A 15,540-nucleotide genomic window follows, 5' to 3' on the forward strand; every position below is an offset into this window, starting at 1 on the left:
TAAATGCAGTTTTTGCACTGGCAGATAACTGGAGATTTTCTCGACCAAACTTTCATTTTGTAAGTGACTTGCCCAAGGTCACAGTATAATTTAATGGCAGAACTGGAACTCGATCTTGGATTTCTGAAATATACACTTTTATCATTTTTTTGTGTGATGGGTGACTTCTGTTTTGTTGGGGCTGGTGTGTTGGTATGTAAGGTATAAGGTAAGGGTCCCTGTTACCTGGGACATTGCATCCTTGATATGTTATTCTTCTTGAGTATTGTGTCCACTTTGGGGATGGGTTTACTTTGTTGAATGGAGAGTAGTGTTTGTCTGCTCTCTCCACTGGCTTTGTGATGGAAGGTTGATGATGAGAGGCGACATTTGGCTAATGGCCATTTGGTCTTGGTTTATTTGATTGTCTAATTACCCATTTTTTTATTTTATAACAGTTTATTTTTACATCATTTTGTACATTTTTTTCCATCTCAATTGTAATCCCCGCAGGTTTCCCATCACCAAGTCACCTGTGTGCCATCACCATAATCCCGTGCACTTCCCTCCCCACCCCCCTGTTTAATTACCCATTTTTAATTGGTATATTAAAATCTTTATACTAGGGAGGTCATAACCTTAAATTTTATAAGAACTTACAGAGTTTCCTTTCACAGTCTTAACATCTAAGTCTAAAGCTGCATCTTCATCTCCATGTTCACTGTGTATCTCTCTCATATCTTTGTCCACCCGGGGCATCTCAGCATGAAGGGGAGACAGTAGATAAAACTTACCCTCCCTTATTATGATTCACTGACTTGGTACAACCTCTTCATTTTACAGAGCTGGAAATGGAGACTCAAGTTATGAACTTATCTAAAGTCTCATAGTAATGTATAACCTGGGATTGCTGTAACAAAACACCTTAACCTGGGTGATTAGCAACAACATCATTTTATTTCTCATGATTCTGGAGGCCAGAAGTGCAGGATCATAGCTGGGTGTCAGCATAGCTGGGTTCTGATGAGGATCTTCCCATTGTGTTCTTACATCTCTAGCCCTGATCACTCCCCACAGGTCCTACTTCCAAATACCATCACAGTGGGATAGGGCTTCAGCATATGAATTTGAGGGGGACACATTCGATCCAAAACAGATGAAAACCCAAGTTTCTTGTTCTTCACAGATCTCTTGAATTCTGTTCATGCCTCATTAGCATCTGTGTGGTATCCAGCACTGCCAGGCAGCTTCAATATGTAACAGGGCAGGGCTGGCCCGGAGGCATTTATTGGGAGAGGGTGTCTAATAAAGGGAACATTGCTGGTGAATGTAACTGTGAAACTGCAGCCTATGTGCTGGAAAATAGCTCTATTTTATGGAGGTACATCAACCGTCTGTCTGGATCTCAACTGATTTAGGAGAAAGATTGTATTATTGGTCTCACAACCAGTGGTAAGCAGAGCAATTTAGTTTTTTTCCTGGAGACTAGATATAAGTCTGATTTTCTCCAGCCCAAATTAGTTTATTTTTCTTTATGCTCTAATAGCATACTATTTGTATGTCTGCTTAGCATGTGAGTCATTTCATTCTCTGTCGTGCTGGTGGTTTACATGTTGACAGTGTGAAGACTTGTGCAGGGCGCTCACAGGGACCTTACTGCCGAGGTTGGGAGACACTTGGCAAATCCTCAGAGCATAAGGAAACATTATTTTATGCCCTCGGAGGCAATAATAGACCCATTCATTTAAGAAGAGAATTAAAATAATTTACTGACATAATTTTGTTCAGAGTTTTGGTACTTCTCCTAACAGTATCTGAGATCATCCCCATTTATCAGACTGAGAAATTAAAGCGAAGAAAATAAGTGACCTACTTTAGTGGAAAGAATGGGAATAAAAAAGAGACACCTTCTCATTTGATCTGCTTCTGCACACACTAGCCTAGGCACAGAAATGCTAATTTTCATTTCACAGTTAAACAGAAGAACATTTTCAGGGAAGAATACATGTGTTTTAAAATTAGTTGTGCACTAAAATATACTATTTTCAGTAGAACTATTTAATGTGGAAGGAATGTGGTTATGATTATAGTAACATACAATTGTAATGTGTGTTGCATCCAAGGGTACTTTCTTTTCTGAAATATAGTCAGAGAAAGGTAACTTTAGAAGTTGGCTGCACTGTCTCTGTTCTGTCTTCCGTATCATAACATAGAGGGACTCCATTGATTTATACACATAAAAACCATTACCATCAAGATTTAAAACATAGATATTATCCACACATGTACAGAATAAATCTTATCAGGAAGCTTTAAGCTGGCAGATGCACATCCACTCTGCTCCATTGTGGTGCTTCTCATTTGTTATTTTGGGCACAGTAATGACGAAAGGGTTTTTTCATATATTTTTTATTTTTCACATTTCAGAGACTTGTGTGTAGATGAACTAAAGACTCAAAAAAAGAAAAACATATTTGAAGGTAAGGAACTTCAGGCACATGGAAGGGTATTGTCTGTTTGACCATTTGTGTGTTTTTGTGTTTTTTTTTTTTTGAGATTCATTTATTTATGCGTACAGAACTGGGATACAGGCCAGAGGTGCAGGGGTGGTGAGAGGATTCACCAGAGACAGAGTGGGGAGCAGAACAGGCCAAGTGTCGAAATACACTGCTGAAGGGAGCAATGGGTGGGTCAGGAGAGGTCTGCTGTGCCTTGTGGGTCACCTCCGGGGTGGGGATGGAACTCATGCTGACATGGCTTTAGCTTCTTAGTGCTGTGCTTTAACCCGCTGCACCACCAGGGAGGGCTGGACCATTTGGATTTTTGAAGGTCTTTGGGAATCAAAATGCTGCCAACTTTCCCTTCTTAAATGTACATCAAATAGAATGGGTTTCTAGGTCACTAAACTATAATTGATTTCAATGTACCAATTTTCAATATTTCATTGCTCTTTTCAGGTGATGAGTTTTGGTGGTTTTCTTTTAACTTGGTTAAAAGCTGACTTATTTATGAGATACTGTTAATTGAACTATGTTAAACTCTATTACTGTGGGAGTGGGGTAGAGAAGACTTCCCATTCTTTAGAATCCCAACTGGGAAATGTTCAAAACCCACTCTGTGATTTTTTTCCTTGGATGTTCTCCCAGCCACTTTCATACACTCGTCCTGTCTTTTCTTGCCCACTTTTTATTATAACCAACACTCGTCACATAAATTCCTTCATAATCCTCCCTCTCTATGCCAAATTATCACGAACATTTTGAATGTCAGGTGACAGAAGAGGGGACCTAGACTCAAATACTTAAGCACGGGGGGTGTTGTTGAGAACTGCTGAGTTGGACAAAAACAAAGAACTCTGTTGTTCTATGTGTCTGCAGTTGCTTCCTGCATTTAACTTATTTTTAGCACATTCTTATTGTCTAGTTCTTTGATACTCAGGAAGGCTTGTCCAAGAGTGTCTTTTCACTGTGATTTCTTTTGAAGGATGAGGGATTTAGGAATGGGGGCCTGTATTCCCAAGGCCTCTCTTGCAGAGCTTGGATGCCAGCACTAAATCTGCTTGGCCACCACTTTAATGCAGTCTCCATCCTAAGAAGCCTCTCAATTAGAGAACTACATGTAAGGATGGGATGAGTACTGTAGGTAAAGCATAGCTAAAAAAAGAAAACACTTGTTTCCCTTTTTCTTTGGAGAGTTTCAGTTCTAAAGGCAGAAGAATCCTGACTTGACCATACACTAACAGGGGAATTTTCTGTACACCTTTAGTTTTAGCCTATTTTCCACATTTGTCAAAGGGCAATAGTAATACGGGTATCCATGGGATTGCTGGAACTGCAGGAACCCATCATGCAGCCAGCACAGTGGAGGGAGGTCTTTTCTCTTTGTGGGGGATGTGTCCATTGACCATACCCACTTCTCCTTAACATACCTGAGGTTCACCTGCTGTAATTTTCCACCATGCTTATACCCCTTTCACCTTGATTTTTTGCTAGTGGTTTCGCCCACCTATCTCCTTTTCCTTTAATAGCTTCTTCAGGATACCCATCTTCTAGAACATGAGAAGCACAAATTAGATTAGCGATCACATGCAGGTATGAGTTTTATAGTCTATTTAATTTCACTATTAAAACACATGGTATTTTGGGACTAGGTGAAGTGTCCCTCTTTTTATTTAAATGGCAAAGAATATTCATGAAGGCTGTCCATAAAGGCCATGCCAGTGGTGTAGCCTCCGAAGTTGCCCCTTCATGTTGAAAGACAGAAAAGAAGATTTTTCCGTGGTGGGGATTGAGATTAGGAGATTGAAACGCCGGACTATAAACTTGCTCCAACTCTTGGCCTGCAGGCCCCGGAGTAACATTATTTGTTGTCAAGGATGGGAAACAACTCAAATTCGGGGCCAAGTGATTATTCCACTTTGGCATGGCTGCCTTTCTGCCAAATGCAATTCCATTTAGACATAGATTAATTAGCTGGGCAGAGACGGAAGTGGGTTGTGAGAGCAAAGCCAAGAAGCCAGCAAACCCGCATGCGCAGCGCAGGGCGCCAACGTGGGGCCATGAGACACGGCCCAGGCCGGCCCAGCCTGCCTTTACGTGAAACCCACAGTCAACTGGTAAGAATATGTGGGCACCAGTGGACTGCTTACGGCTGCGGCGACACACCTTACACATCTTGTTAATGTCAGTACCTCAGAGAGCATGTTCAGGCTTCGGTGAAGGCCAGAGCAAACTGATAAACGCACTTTGCTCTCCAGAAGGCCATTCCATGGAGAGGGGCACTGGTGACCGCAGTCCCGAGCACAGAGGTCTTGGATAGCCATTCGGGATCCCTTATATCCCGGCATGTGAAGTAGGAACAACAAGTATTAAATTTGTAGTTGTTGCTATTACTTGATTTATAAAGACAGAGGGGATGAAATCATGAAAACTCTTGGAGACGACGACTCAATCTTAATGAGCTGAAAGATGACATTATTAAAACTTATTTATTAACAGGCGGGCTTAGTCCCTTTCCAAAATTATTTCCCTTGCCTTTGCTTCCAGAGTGGCTTTGCTGCATCTCTTCCTGCCTCTGCCTTCCCCCCCTGCTGCTAGAATCCTCCTTGACACATCCGTGTCCTCCAATGGAATTCCTAAAGGGTTGCTGTATCCTGCTGTATCCCGCCTTACAGTGCGGGCTGGGGTGGGGGCGCAGGGAGGGGGACCGTGCAAACTGCACTAGGACGGATGGAGGCTGGGCTGGGGGCCGGCGGGGCGGGGCGCGCTCGCCTGTCGGTGAGAGCAAAGAGCAAGCGCACCTGTCCACCAGCTTCTGCTCCTCGGGTAGATTCCCGGCCACCCTGAAGCCCGGCGCTCCCCGCTGCCCACGAGCCCCCGCGTGTCTGATCACTGACGGTCCTGGCTGCCTTGCAGCTTTTCGAAGCCCGCGGGTTCCTTCCTTCCCTTGGGGAAAACGTCCATGAGAATTTTCTGTTTTTTAACATTTCTTTCCGTGCAACCATCACAGAGTGGTGGCGCGAAACGCGTTCATTTCAGAGGGGGGCAGCACTCTCACTCGGTCCCCAGCCTGGAAGCCCGGTGACTTCGGTGCGGGGAGCCCTGAGACCGGCGAGTTGGGCACAGCGCGGGGCTGGCGGGCTCGTTTCTTTGCTACGAGGTTTGCCTTTTAGTGGGCTTCTTTCTCAAGTGACTGTGACTCTGATTTGCTTTCACGCACAATTAGACATGGCTCTCACCATTTATTTTCAACCTTGATTCTTTTTTAAACATCTTGCATTATTTTTTAAAGACATTTTGCATCTTGCTTAATTAAAGTAGGGAGGGGAAAATAGCTTAATTTGAGAGGGGCAATACTTTGGATGAATTATATTTTATATCTAACATGATTTAAAATTTTATTATTTTGTAATCGCGTCTAAATTTAAGACATGGAAATTCACAGGGACTGCCTGTTTTCACTTCACTTTATTTTACTCTTATGTTTTAGGTTCCTTTCACTTCAAGGAGACAAGCCGAGATAATTTTTATCCAGTGGAGGAATGATGTAGCTCCTTCCTGATCTTTTCTTATACTTCCAGGTAAGTGAATCTGTTAACTATGAATGACCTATGAAGCCGACTTTTGTCTGGTCCCAGTTGTTGTCAGTATTCTGGTTATGTTTGAAATTGTGCTAAATTTCATTTTATTTCCAATAGTTTGGTTATAGCAAATTATTTCAAGATATTAATACTTTTCCAAAGTAATACAATTATTTGTCTGCGTTGAATCCTTTACTTTCTGTGATCTGTATTTAGCTTTACCAGCTTCATCAGAATTTATCTCCTCTCCAAGTGGCAAATGACTTAAACCAGTAATATGGTTTGAAGAGCTACATAGTTCTTTGAGAAAAAAAAAAAGTTCACTTGAGTAGGAACATTTATTCTCCTTTTGGAAGTTGTGACAGATTATTAAAGCTTCTCAATGTTTAGCTTATAATCAAATGGATACTGTAATTTTGACCATGCCACAAAGTAATTATTTAAATAAAAATGGTTTAGGAAGCTGAAGTGTGACCCTTCTTTCCAATTGAAACAGTTTAGGGGTGTACTTTCTAGAATTCATTAAGAGTAGTACTCTAATGAATGAGATAGTTGGTTTTAGTCTGGGGACAAATGTAAATCTCTGAAATGTTGTTTTAGTTCTGCTCTGAAACCAGTAATTTTGAGTCTCTTTGCAATATGATATTTTATTATCTTTGATACAACCAAGAACCTTAGGGATGTCATTAATGTTGAAATGCTTCAATATGAAATGGGAAGTTGTATATATGGTTTCTCTCTTTACAGAGCTGTTTTTAGTTTTCCGTTTTCCTTAGAAATGATTCAGTAGATATAAAAGTGAAATTAGGTAAGCTGTGCTTAGCACATAGATATCTTTCAGAAGGTCCTTTGTCCTTTCCTCTTCCTTTAACAAATTTGTATAAGAGTTTTATTCATGATTTTTTAGTTTTTGACTTTGCTTTTGTTACGTGTTAGTGATAAAAGAGTAGAAGGCAAAGTACTTTATTTGATTTGCATTAATGAACTGTTTTGTACTAAAACAATCGTGTGTGACATTTAAAAGGGATATATTTGAATTCGTAATAATAGAAAAAGAAAAACCTTGACCAAAAGTTAATAACAAACAAAAGTAACCAAGGAATTAATTCTTCACATATTCTTTTCTCAAGTGGCAAAGGGGCCTCGTGATTCAGAGCCAACTTGAGGGGATATGGACTTATTCTTATCTCCATCTTGTGATGTTTAATGCTTTTGAGAATGACTTGAATGATACCAACAAGAACAATGTCAGCAGATCATAATTATTAAAACCTTGAGATAATGGTAGAAAAGTATCAAAGTAAACTTTACAGAACAGAAGAAAAGTCAAGAGTTGGTTAAGGTTTACTTGGGCAAATACAAAGTTCGAGGATGTTTGTGCTTTAAGATGATGCTATTGGAGTAGAAAGACAGGGGATACATGGATGGCAAAAAGCTAGGAGGGACAGTCTGGGCTGGGCTTTAGTGGCAGCCACAGTGCTGTACAGAGATGGAGGTATCTCTAGGGGTCAAGGCTGCCCATGAGTAGTGCTCAGTTGGGAAGGCTGGTCTTTCAGAAGCTGCCCCTTATATACTCAGTCCTTTATAGTCTCAGGGACTGGAACATCTTTCTACCTGTAATACTTTCTTCCTCCCACCAAAGGAACTTGTACTGGCCCTTCAGCAGCAGCCTTCCTGGATATCTCCTGGCACTCACATAGCACTGAAGAAAGGAGTGAATGTACTAGTGAGTGAATAGTGGGGTGTCCCAACCCAAAGTTGCCTCCTCTTTGTCCTGGCTTCTTCTACATACTCTGCTGACACGTGTTTTTGCACTGTCATGACTTTGCACAGTGGCCCTTGAGCTGGGCACAGACCTTCCTTATCTGGTCTCAGTGGTCTTTTCTTAAAGGCTCATTTTGGTGATCTGTTTAGTTCCTTTTGTAGTATGTGTGGAATAGAAACTCTCTAGGTAGATAACCTTATAGTTCTTTTGTGGTTTTAAGAGCCCAGGAAAGATGACAGCTAAACAACATGATACGGTCTTTAGTTCAAACATTTTTTGGAAGGGAGCAGGTATTATAAGCGAATAGTAATAGGCAGTGACCTGGCACATTGTTCATAATGGCTAATCCAGAGAACTAAGTCGAGTCATTGTATTTTATAAGGTAGCCTTCTTTGGGGCATGTTTTAGACTTTGAAAAAAATATCCATTTAATAGAATGAGTTGTAAAGTCTGTAAGCTTTTAATGAGTGTCAGCTTTCCCTGCTATGATTTTAATTTATGCTCCTGAGCTAAAGTTTGTTTTTAACAGATGAAACTACTTCAGGCAAGGGCCAGGAGACTCACAAGGCACCTGTGAGGCATGCCTTCTATTGCTTGGCACTTCATTAGGCCTAATTTCTGACTTTTTTAGTCAGTTTTGGGGCTTTGCATGTTGATATTCCCTTTTCATCACGTTATGTCTTTCCTCCAACACAGCCTGAAATTAGCTTCTCACCTCATCTTGCCCTGTGTCACCTCAGTGCAATGACTTCTGTGGCCTCCTGACTCCCTTCCTTCTCTGGGTCTTCATCTGGAAAGCCTCCCCCAGCCCCCTGGGGTAAGCCTTGCCATTGTGCCTCTTTCTCCTTACTTCCCCCAGTGTCCCTTAGTCACCTGGAGCTGTTTGTCTGTTGGTGGATGCTGCCCTTGAAGAGGCTCTCTCAGTATCATCAGTACCTGCCATATGTCTGTTCATGTTCATATTCACAAGCAAATGGTTGAGTGAATTTCTGGTCTCTGGAAGCCCCCACCAGAACCTAGCAGAGTCATTATTTTAACTTGGCGAGCATTTGACCTTGAGCCTGTCTCTTCTCTACGTTCTTCTTTCTTTCTCCTTTTTTTTTTTTTTAAGATTTATTTATTTGTACATACAGAACTGGGGTACAGGCCAGAGGCTCAGGGGTGGTGAGAGGCTTCATCAGAGACAGAGTGGGGAACAGAACAGGCAGATCGACGAAGTACACTGCTGAGGGGAGCAGCAGGCGGGTCAGGAGAGGTCTGCCAAGCCATGTGGTCACCTCCGGGGCAGGCGGGAATTGAACTCATGCGGAAGTGGCTTTAGCTTCTCAGTGCTGTGCTTTAACCCGCTGTGCCACCAGGGAGGGACTGTTCTTCTTTCTTTTTTAACATGTGTGCTTTCTGAGCTACTATGGAGATGAGGGGATTTGAACCCAGGTAGCCTGATTCCAGCACTGGTGCCTACCTCATTAAATAAGTTGTTTATAAAAAGTAAGTCAAAGAAGGTTGGAAGCAACCCAAGTACATCCATGGAAGAGTGGGTAAACAAAATGAGAGCTATATAAATACAATGAAATAGTATTCCGACTCAAGAAAGAAGGAAGGAAGTTCTCACATATGCTACAACATAGAGGAAACTTGAGGATATTATGCTGGGGGAAATGAGCCAGTCACAAAAAGACAAAATGCTGTCCAGGATCCAATTTATTTTTTATGAGGTATCTAGAAGAGGCACATTGATAGAGGTAGAGAGTAGAATGGTGGATGTCAGGCCGGGGGAGGGAAGAATGAAGCATTCTTTAAATGGTGTATAGTTTTAATTTTGCAAGGTAAAGAAGTTCTGGAGATTGAGTGTACAGTAATGTAAATACTTAACTATTGAACTTAACTAAAAAAGGGTTAAGATGGTAATGCTTATGTTATATGTATTTCAGCATAATTAAAAAACAGACCTTGATTTTAAAAAGGTAATTATCCTTTTATTAGTAAAAGCAGCTGAAAAGAATTCCTTTGACTTGGGAATTTTCCTTGAGCCTTATTTTCCATTTGCTAAGATTTTAAAATCACTTTTTATCTGGAAATGTCTTCTGTAACAGAAACATTTTATTTATGTTGGTAAATGTTTGGAATTTAATTTTCGACCTTGTTACGCCTCTTCTTGTTGCCTGCATTTGCAATTAAAATCTGACTCAAAACTACCCACTTCCTCACCTGTTTTTCTTCCACAAAGATAATAGGATCTTATTGCTCATTGAAAAATATTTGTGTGGCACTTAAAAAATTATTTTTATGATTAAGAGCAGAAATATTTGCTCTGTCACAGCAGAGGGCGTGACAAGCCCCAGGGTTTGGTCTGATTGCTCATCGGGAACCGCTACTTCTGCCTTTTTTTCATCACACTAATGGACCCGTCATGGGGAGAACCAACGCACTAGAACTGTAAATAGCACTCTGGTGCTTGAAAGAGCATACGTTCAGAATGTTGAGCTAACACTTGGAAAGCAGTTCTCTTTTTATTCCAAGCTTCTGACCCTCTGTGCAATATCTCTCCTGAAGAATTTAGAATGAAACGAGCCTCTTCACCCTAGGTGTGTGTTGGCTCAGAAGGGGAGGTGGTGATCCGATGGAGCTGTGGGAGAAGGTTGAGGGGAAAGTGGGCAGGAAAATTAGAAGTGGAAAATGGGCACTTCCAGCGCAGTTTTACTTAAGCTTTGTTTTAACATCATAAACATGATGGTTCAGGCCACTAGAAAAAACAAAACAAAACAAAATTCATCCGTATTACTGAGAAAATTGCTATGCATGTTGATACTTTACATTTTTCCCCTAAACTTCTTTTTAAAAATGCGGTCCTTTCAGGGGAGAAAATAATATAATAATAATGACCAGCTATATATCAGAGACTGTTAGGGTCTGAAATTTTACATTTTACAGGGTGGAGTGGGGAATGGGATTAAAAATGGGGGGTGGGGGAGTGCACTGGACTATGGTGATGGCACATGGGATTTTTTGGTGATGGGAAACCCACGGGGATTACAACTGAGATGGAAAAAGATGCAAAATGATGTAAAAGTATACTATTATATTATTTTTTAAAATGTGGTCCTTAGTTAATGTTTATATTTAAATGTTTTGATAAAGAGTTTCATATATTCAGCTCAGCAGACATATATTGAGGTATATTAATTGGTTGGGCTAAGATGCACTTTGTGGCTACCAAATGCTAGTTCTTGGTTTGGAAACAGTTTCTGGTGAAGGTGTCAGAAAAACAAAGACATGAAAAAAATAAGGTGATGTTTTCAAAGAGTCAAAACTTAACTTTAAAGAAATAACCCTTTGAAATTTCAGCCTTTTTTTCTTATTACAATTTAAAGTAATTTTTCTTTTAGGGTATAAATGATTGTTAATTTAAAAAATCTGTTGCTTGGCAAATTAAATGTTAGATATTATTTATGGTTCTTGGTGGCTAGAAATGGAAATCAACTAAGTAGGAAAGGAGCAGTTGGAAGAATGTCCCATGGAATTGGTAGGAGAATCCAAATCCCATATGTAATAAAAACCAGCAGGCAGGATTGCTTGTATCCATAATGTGTTTTCTAAGTTTAAGAAACATGTGAATAGCTATCCTTGTCCCAAGCCTGCGGGATATATGCCAAGCAACAGGGGTCCTGACAGGGGAAATAACAGATTGAATTAAAATTAAATTAAGTTCCATTATGTGATTTCCATTGACTTCTAAAAAGAAAACCAAACAAACAAACACAGATGGCTGCCAGATGTGGGGGGAATTGGGTGAAGGTAGTGGAAAGGTGTATAAACCTTCAGTCTAAGGTAAATCAGTCACGGGGCAGTAATGAGCAGCAGGTGGCTATATTATAGTTTTGAAATACAGTTAGAGAGTAGATTTTAAAAGTTTTCATCACAAGATTTGAAGTCATGTGTGGTATTATCTGGATTTATTGTGTTGATTATTTCCATGTACACACACACACACACACACACATATAAAAATCATTATTTTGTTCATCTAAAGCTAAAATAATGCTATTATTATGTCATTGATTTCTCAATTATAAGAAAACAGTACCATTGCACGATTTAAAACTTTTGACTTTTTTTAAAAGATTTATTTATTCATACAGAACTGGGGTACAGGCCAGAGGTGTGGGGTGGTGAGAGGCTTCACCAGAGACCGAGTGGGGAGCAGATCAACGAAATACACTGCTGAGGGGGAGCAGCAGGCAGGTCAGGAGAGGTCTTTCTGTGCCATGTGAGAACCTCTCCAGGGAGGGCGGCGATTGAACTCATGCTGAAGTGGCTTTAGCTTCTTAGTGCTGTGCTTTAACCTGCTGTGCCACCACGGCGGGCCCCAAAACTTTTGACTTTTATAATGATTTTGCAGCAAAGAGAGCTAATCACTTCTCTGTAGCTTTGGAGCATTATCTTAGTGTCATGGCCTAAAGTTGGCATGGTACAGATGAACTAGGAGCCTGTGGGCTGGTTGTGTGTGTGTGTGTGTGTGTGTGTGTGTTTTATCATCTTACATTATTAGATCATGTTGTATGTTTCCTGTCTCACTGTTATTGTTCATCTCACTTTCAGTGTGATTGTTTCATTTCAATTTCATGCAGGGCATCATGGCCCTTCCTTCAGTACTTAGAAAATCAGGTTGTTGATATCAGTTTACTTACTTAACTCAGCTTTTGATCTTTGACCCCCGCCTTGATGCTAACTTCCTTTGGCTTATATAAGGGGATAATGAGCTCTTCTAGTTCTTCCCTGCTTCCTCGCTCTCCCTCTGTAGCCTTATTTCCTACCCCTTACATGTCGACATTCCTTACTTTATCATTGTGTAGTCCTTGTTCTATATCATCTGTAGAGTTTCTTCTGGTCTACATGGAAAATATTCATCCATTTTCTGCACACGTCAAAATCTGTACCCCCAGTCAGATCCCTCTTCGTGCCACATGTCCCCAGCACCCTCCATTCTGTCCCCAGCCCAGTCCTCCTGCTCACAGTTCCTCAAGCCAGATCTGGATGTTATCCCTGACTTCTTTACTTTTTTCACCTCATTTTCATTGCAGTCTCTTGCCTTGTGACATCATTCTGCCCACCCCTTCTCAAATTCGCCTGCCCCCTTCTTTGGTACCACTTGGAGTTAGCTCAGGTTCTTCTCTACCACTTTCCACTGGAACGACTGCCCTGGTCTCCTTAGTGTGTCTCCCTGCCTACACTGCCACCCTGGCACCATAGTGGATCTTTGTCCGTGGTGTTCCTTGGTGGCAATGTCTATACCATGTAGCGACCTGGGGCGCTGATGACCTGGGGTCCTGACCCTTCCACAGGCACCCCACAGCTGCTGTTGCCACTTTACCTTGCCCAGAAGCTGCAGGTTGTTTTATTCAAATATTTACTCTCCGAAAAAGAAACTTTCCTGTTCTCTGTGCTGTTTTGGAGATTGATTAAGATGTTTATGTCAGAATGTTAACTTCTGTTTATGGTCCCATTAGTGTCTCATTAATTTTTCCAAAATCCCTTGTTAGAAAAACAAACAACAATTTTTTAGTAAATGGTGTGTGTGATCCACTAGCTTATGAACATTTATGTCTTAGCAAGTTGTTAGTTGCTTGAGAAAAAAACAAAACAAAGCATGATACACTGAAAGAAAAACAATAGTCTTTAAAATTTTTCATTCTTAAAAAGTCTCAGTGACTTAATAATGGCGTGTGTGTCTCTGACCATGTTTAACCTCTGAAGCCATGGATGTGGGTTCCTTTCCTATGTGCAGCAGTTGCTTTTTGTCACAGTAACTGCTGAAAAAGGTCACAAAGAAGTGATCTCAACCAAAGGAATGTAGCTCAGTCTAGTATTGATAGTGTGAACTACCTGGAATAGTAATTTGTGTCATGTCCAGCAGAAGTCTGGTCACACTGTGTTTTGCTGGAAATTACAAAATATTGAAAGGCATCAGCCTGGGTTCCCTCTGCTGTCTGGCAGAGCCTTTGTGCAGATTTTGGGAGTTACTGGTCTATGTAAAAGGACTTTCTGGAATGTTTTATAATCCTGTATCCTTAAGCCTCTAAATATGTGCCTTAAGACTAGATTAGGAGCAAGATTATAATTTCACCGAACACAGACAGAAGGCAGAGATTTCAACCTACTTGGCAAAAAATAAAATTCCTGCTTTCATTTATGATGACTCAGCTAGAGAAATTGATTTAGATGATATTGCATTACACTCTACTTAACAGCGAAGAAGAGAACTGCTGTTTAATTGCATTGTTTATTTGATAAGATTTCCCTACTTAACTTTTTGTTTTGGTTCTCTTTTTTTCTCTTCCTCGCCAGCTGCCTATTTTCTATGGATTAATGATTTGCTTGTAAAATATTTTAGCATTATCCACTCTGGCTTTGGGAGAATGCTATAAATCTTCTCCAAACCAGAGTAGTAATAAGGTTTATATCTTTGAGCAACAAGATACAATAAGTGTGCAAATTAGCTGGAGTCTAGTAGAAGTTAGACTGGGTTGACGTAATTTTAGTTTTATGTATTTGAACTTTAGCTATGAAAAGAATTTCCTGATAAGAATTAGGAGTTGCTTTAAAAATCTGGGTGCCTTAGAATAAGAACCACAGGCTCCCTGCCTGCCTAGTGTGAGGACTTTGGCACAGAGGATCTTGACAGATGACTCTCCCATCAAAGACACATCCCTGGATTAAGACACATCGCCTTGCTCCAAACGTACGGAAACTGGAGCATAACGCCTTCAATAAGCCTTTAAAGAATAGAAAGGCCTGGCGCCCTGACTATAGCTGAGTGTGCAGCTACACGAAGCCTCGCTCCCAGTTTGGCTCTGTCAACTCCATGCCTGGGGCCAGGCTTGTCCTGTAAGGCGCAAGGCATTCAGTTTTCCGGGGCCCACTCAGCGTCAATCAAATTGCCCCCCAAGGTTATGCTGTGTCTGACTTAACTGAGTCCGTTTAACAGATAAGGACGGAGGGTCCGCACAAGTCACATGCGTAAGTGCGGTTAGGGCGGAGGCCCCTGCTTGACTGTCTGGGGTTCATCCCACCCACAGAACTTCCCCGAGTCATTTCAGGTCATTTCTCTGATCACAAGGTTTGTGTGGGCAAAGACACCTAGGAGGTTCAAATGAATAAACCTTGGATGAAAATGGAAATGACAAAAATCCAATTAATTGGTGCAGTATTTGGATTCAAAGCTTTGGAACAAAAGCTCCCCGAGGGTAAGGACTTTTCTTTCTTGTTTATGTCTGTATTTCCAACTCTTTACACACTGCCTGGAATATAGGTGATGCTCAGCAGGTTTATTGACTGAGTGCATTGGCAAACCGCCGTGGGTACTATTGGTGGCTCATGTTTATACCTGGGCAATCAGTATTTTGGTAGAATATGAGCTACAGTATTCATTTTGTGTTTACTTGGATGAACTCTATTTCTTAAGTTACTCAGACTCAAGTAACAACCCATAGAAATCCTAAATCTGTGATGTTTTCACTGGCTAGAATATGGTATTGATGGTAGTATTATATTAATATTTTTGTCACCACCAGCAGAATACCTGTCTGTGACTTTTTTAGTTGCCTCTTTCTAATGCTGCTCATAAAGGGGTCCACGTGTGGAACTGACCCTAGCTCACAGTCTGTTGCTAGTGTTGAGAGTTTAGAATTCTGACCCTGGGCCCTCCCTGGTGGCGCAG

General features: G+C 41.0%; 1 protein-coding gene across 3 annotated transcripts in view; it reads left to right on the plus strand.

Moving 5' to 3' along the window:
- Window positions 1-2,427: 2,427 nt before the first annotated feature.
- Window positions 2,428-15,540, plus strand: part of CSGALNACT1 (chondroitin sulfate N-acetylgalactosaminyltransferase 1) — a 158,225-nt gene continuing 145,112 nt past the window's right edge. Inside the window, exons 1-2 of one of the 3 annotated variants that reach the window (XM_012725017.1) lie at window positions 2,428-2,459; window positions 5,968-6,058. The gene's annotated coding sequence lies outside the window, so the exon portion shown is untranslated. Of the gene's footprint in view, window positions 2,460-5,553; window positions 5,638-5,709; window positions 5,795-5,967; window positions 6,059-15,540 lie in introns of those variants that run through there. The other 2 variants (XM_004682293.2, XM_012725016.1) reach the window with 2 other exon arrangements.

The sequence above is a fragment of the Condylura cristata genome, unplaced genomic scaffold, assembly GCF_000260355.1.
Source record: "Condylura cristata isolate star-nosed mole 26May11 unplaced genomic scaffold, ConCri1.0 scaffold00014, whole genome shotgun sequence".
Taxonomy (NCBI): Eukaryota; Metazoa; Chordata; class Mammalia; order Eulipotyphla; family Talpidae; genus Condylura; species Condylura cristata.